Source organism: Lytechinus pictus, chromosome 12 (assembly GCF_037042905.1).
Source record: "Lytechinus pictus isolate F3 Inbred chromosome 12, Lp3.0, whole genome shotgun sequence".
NCBI lineage: Eukaryota > Metazoa > Echinodermata > Echinoidea > Temnopleuroida > Toxopneustidae > Lytechinus > Lytechinus pictus.
The window spans coordinates 14,469,233-14,475,232 of record NC_087256.1 but is presented as its reverse complement, the minus strand read 5'-3'; positions in this window follow the sequence as shown (position 1 = coordinate 14,475,232).

The window sequence follows — 6,000 nt, the reverse complement described above, 5'->3', positions numbered from 1 at the left end:
GGAACATGCATGTTGGTTGGGTAAAAAGACATTTTGTAAAATTTTACGCAATGTTGCGTTGAAATAGCCCAACATGGGGTAAAAAAGTACCCAGCAAACATGCATTTTCCCTTTCTACCCAATATTGGGTAAAATTTTACTCAGTGTTTTTAGATTGTAGTAAACAAAGAGAATCACACTGAATATTCAAGAGAACGATGAATGTATGAATACATCATATCTAGAAATATTTTGGAAAAAAAAACGCATTTTAGATGTTGACATTGTTGGCCATCCATGTTGTGGATGATCGGGTCAATTGCAACTCTTTGTATTAAAGGCCCCCTCACACCTAACCGAATTGCCTGAAATATGCCTTGCGATGGCTGGCGAAAGGCATTTTTTAAGAAATCGCTTTCAATGGTATAACTGATAGTAAATCATATACCCTTCGTGTTTGGGTTCGCACACCTTCTGAACTAACAGCTGCAATTATTCAAATTCGCGCGGAAATTTTGAACATGTTTAACATTTCCCGACGAATTGAGAAATCGTTGGTCATCTGTTTGAATTCGCATCTCTTTATTTAGTCTGCGGTAATCGTTAGTTTATCGTTCGTGTTTTATTGTCGCGCATAGTCCCTCATTGCGCTTTTGCCAATGTGGACCGATCTCGAAAGAACCCGTAACGAAGCAACACGATGACACAACGAACAAGATTGCCCGATCTATTCCCTCGTCTTCGTTTCTAATCGCACGCCATATCAAACCATTGCTCACTGTTCGTTCGTCTTATTGGGTTATATATCAACGGTCAACCCTTCGCTGGCCTTCGGCCGCAATTTTCTCAAAGAGGCGAACCGAAAAATCGATATCCTTCGCATGTCATATTTATCCTTCGCTTACCGTTCGTTGATAAAATTTGACAAGAGTTACTGATCGCATGATTTGACTGAAATTTTATTTGAATTCGTTTAATTCGCGTGCATTTCGTTCATTTTTCCCATTCGTCACCCTTCGTCCGCCTACATTCGGTCAGGTGTGAGGGGCTTTAAGACGGGGGGCCCTGGTCTAACATCGACAATCCCTTTGACTTCTCAGGCGCTTTTAAACCACTGGGCGCTGTCAAGGCTGTGGTCACACAAAAGATATATCATTTGCGATGATTTGTAACTCCATCGTCACATCTTTGTCGACCATTTTCCCTTTTCATCTGGGTCGGGTCGGGTCGGCATCCCTGACGACCTCAGGACCGCAGTCTTCACCTCACCCTCCTCCAATTCCCTGACCTACAACTAGAAAAGAACACCGACGGAAAGATTTACAACCACACTCGCAAAGACGGTCGTAACCAAACAAAATTAGATTTCAAATTAGGATGAAAATAATGCGCCCTCGACAGGTTTTATTGGGGTGCAGTGTATCACGGGACCCCTGAATTACGAGTGATATCAATGAGCAAAAATGGATAAGAAGCATATAAATTTATGCATATTTTGTTTTGAGATGCATGAAATAGCACTTCAGTACAGGTGTGTTTGGGTCAAGTGAAATGAAGAGTTGAATTCGTTCTTTGGTAACAGCTTAATGGAAATTTACCATGCTGTTTTCTGAAATTATAATGCAACACTTAAAAACTGGCTTGAGAAAGCAAACAGAGAAATAATAACGTTGCGAAGGAACAGGTTTGATGTTACACTGCATGGGAGAACCATATAGATGATATATATGCCTAAGGTAGTTCTGTGTCTCTGTTGCCCGACGTCATAGTAATTGAAAGTATGTGACTGCAGTCCCACTTTCCCCCACTGTCACAAAACAGCATAATTCATGTAATTTACATTTCTGTTTGAACACAAGAATTGAAAATACAAGGAATCCCAATTAAGACCCAATGACTTGTTCGCTTCGAGGGTTTTATTCAAGTAGTAAAACCTACTAAGTAGGGTCTCATAATGTGTAGGTCAAACTCATATAACCCAATGAATACTCTGTAAATTGATAAATAGGTCAATGCTTGAAGTCGTATAAATTTCCACAATGAATGTTGATATTGGACTGCGTTTAGTTAAAGGAGAATGAAACTCTTGGAGCAAGTTAGCTTTTGTGAAAGCAGAAAAATCAAAGAATAAGATCAACAAAACTTTGAGAAAAATAGGACTAGCAATAAAAGAGTTATGAGCATTTGAATGTCGAGATCACTAATGTTATGGAGATCCTTACATTGGCAATGCGACCAAGATCTGTGATGTCACACACGTACAACTCTCCCATTTGGACACTGAAAATATACCCCAAAACATCTCTTTTTGCTCATTCTAATCATATGACAAACGATTCATCAATGATATAATGTTGTGAAACCTCTGTACTTGTCATCTCATAAAGAGAACACCTCACCTTGTGATAGACTCTATAAAAGTGAGAATATAAGTGAAATAAGTACTAAAGTAATGAGGGAGTTGTACGTGTGTGATATCACATATCTTGGTCGCATTGCCGGTGGGAGGATCTACATGGCACTAGTGATCTCAATATTCGAATGCTCATAACTTTCTTATTATTCATTCAATCTTCCTCAAACTTTCAACAATATGTTTCTTTGATTTTTCTCTTTGATATGGATTCAGCTGGTTTCAAGGGTTTCATTCTCCTTTAAGGCCATATATTTCAATATGATAGGCATGTAACTCTCAATTGGCAAGTGAGTGAATATAATTAATGTGACAAGTGGTTTATACATGATATACGGACTACTCTCCTATACCTGCTGCTTCGGCTACTTTATTATAATGGATCTGTGATTCATCCCACTTACAAAGTATATTGAGTTCAATTCGATTCTGAGTATTTAAATATTAAACAATTAAATGTCACTGGAGAGGTGATCTTTACCCTGCATTGCAATCATATCACCTATATATGCGATTATTATAGTGAATGTGTTCTTTTACAACTAAAATGCATAGATTTCTTGTTTGTCATGTCAAGTGAATGAAGTTTATGAATAAATTCAAATTAAAAAATTCGCTTATCTGCTTCTCTGAATTTTATTTTTTAACGTTATATCCTTTACCCCCCCCCCCCTGTTAAAGATATTTAATCCACTCTGGATGTATATACTTAATCAAAAGCCTAAAGAGTACGTGATGTTGGGGGCGCGTTACAATCTGACAGATTAAACTCTGATCATGGGAAGAAGGCCTGCTTTTAATCAGAGATTGCTGTTGCAAATAAGCACTGCACATAATTATTAGGTTGATTAAAAGATTAGCATGTACGTGATTCCTAAACGATATATGATAATTGAATCCTAAGGGGTTCCCGAAAATGGGATGTTCATTAGTGTAGATGCGGGTTATATACGTTTACAGAATCTTGATTGTGCATCATTGTAGATATTTACTACGACTGACCGGAGGGGAGGGGGAGGGGGTTGGTTGCGAATTTAATTAAGAGACCGAACATAGTTGCATCCAATTAAAAGAAGGTTATAAATAAAGCATGTCATTGGCATCATTCCCAGTTCAGATCTATTCGATTCTATAACTTAAACACTGCATATGAAGGAACTATTTAGGACCAAAAATATTCAATTGCGAGATTTGGAAGTGAGTACTACTACTTCTACTACTACTACTACTACTACTACTACTACTACTACTACTACTACTACTACTACTACTACTACTACTACTACTACTACTACTACTACTACTACTACTTCTTCTACTACTACTTCTACTACTACTACTACTACTACTGCTACTACTACTACTACTGCTGCTACTACTACTACTACTACTACTACTACTACTACTACTACTACTACTGCTGCTACTACTACTACTACTACTACTACTACTACTACTACTACTACTGCTGCTGCTGCTGCTGCTACTACTACTACTACTACTACTACTACTACTACTACTGCTGCTACTACTACTACTACTACTACTACTACTACTACTACTACTACTACTACTACTACTACTACTACTACTACTACTACTGCTACTACTGCTACTACTACTACTACTACTACTACTACTACTACTACTACTACTACTACTTCTTCTACTACTACTTCTACCACTACAACTACTACTACTACTACTACTACTACTACTACTACTACTACTACTACTACTACTACTACTACTACTACTACTACTACTTCTTCTTCTTCTACTACTACTACTACTTCTACTACTACTACTACTACTACTACTACTACTACTACTACTACTACTACTACTATACTGCTGCTGCTGCTGCTACTACTACTACTACTACTACTACTACTACTACTGCTGCTACTACTACTACTACTACTACTACTAGCTACTACTGCTACTACTGCTACTACTACTACTACTACTACTACTACTACTACTACTACTACTACTACTACTACTACTACTACTACTACTGCTACTACTACTACTACTACTACTATACAGGCTATATACATTGCAAATATTGTTCAGTGAGTTTATGAAATTTGCTGAAAACTGCAAATTTATGTTGTCGCCTCTGCGTGGATTGCCAAGCATTCAGCTTTTTAATTGGCAGACTGGTGTTTGCTGGGATCAGCGGGGGACTTTACATCGGACTGTGAACTTGCGAAAGAAAACTGCAACACTTACAATCAAAATCCCGTAAATAATAGCGAGTCACCGGCCTCCCGAATCCCCAAACACTACGACACATTCTTCCTCTTTCATACTCTCAATTCCCATTGAAATATTGACGCCATTTATTGTTGTTTATCCAGAATCCACTGAAAAGACCCGAATCAGGATTTTATATTTTTATTGAGGGGAAATTTATTTTCCCATTATTCCCAATTGTTGGTGAGGAATTTAAAGCCCTTTCTTGCATCTTTCCGATCGGAGTTTCCAGGAGAATTGTGTCTTTGTTATTGATGGTTGACATTTCTATCCAAGTTGACAGTTTAGATCTCTTGATTATTGTGATATGGTATAAAATCTTGAACTTATTCTCATCAAACGAGAACCGTCGATATGGAAGGGAGAATTACGTCTGGGTACAACACAAAACTTATTGATCAATGACCGATTATCATCTTTCAGCAAAGAAATTCCTGATATAGATTCATTTAAAAATGAGTTCTCATATTGTGTATAATCGAATACATTGCAGATTCCTAATCCATTATAAATGTTTAGTTGCATATACATTTATATACGCTGTAAATGCAAATAATTAATCTGGCCTCTAATCACACTCCTGTAACAGATATATTTGGAAGTAGTCCCCTTGGAGTGAACTGTAAATCTTGAATTTTAGCTTGTTTCGTAGCGATATGACGCAAAGTTCGCTCTAAAAGGAGTATCAATTAAAAATCTATACGTTATCATGAAAGTTTAGAATAAAAATTGATACCTAGACCCGAGATGGTAAATAAGTTTCTTATTTATGTTTTATCAGAACGCTGTAATGGGGATGCTTCTCTAGCAAGATGTTAAATTGCCAGAATTCAATACTATTTAATAGAAATTTCGATGAGAATAATACTTTTTACAATGTCGAAAAATTTGATCCATGATATCTGCTAATAGAAAGACTAACAAACAAATATTGATTGAAATGTATCGTTCATGAATGTACTTCGACTTCCAAATGCAATTATTCTATGCATTATAATTATCTATTTCTTAAAAGTTATTGAAGATAGCATTAATGCTGCATGAATCATAATCACTGAACTATCATTGACCTATAGTGTTGAACGTTTAAGTGATATCGAAAATAATATATTCCCTAATGCTTCCCCCCTTTTTTTTCTTTCACAGTGGATAGATAATTGTTCCCATCAACTTTGAAAATGACAACGTGACTTTATGTGGTAATATCAACCGCATTTCCTATCCTCATTCATCCCCTTTTGTTTGGAAAATTTGAGGTTAGTTCCGTACTTGACTTTTAATTCATCTACAAATGTTTTTCTGACCTTGTCATAATTGCTCTTTAGTGATGCAACGGAGATTATGTC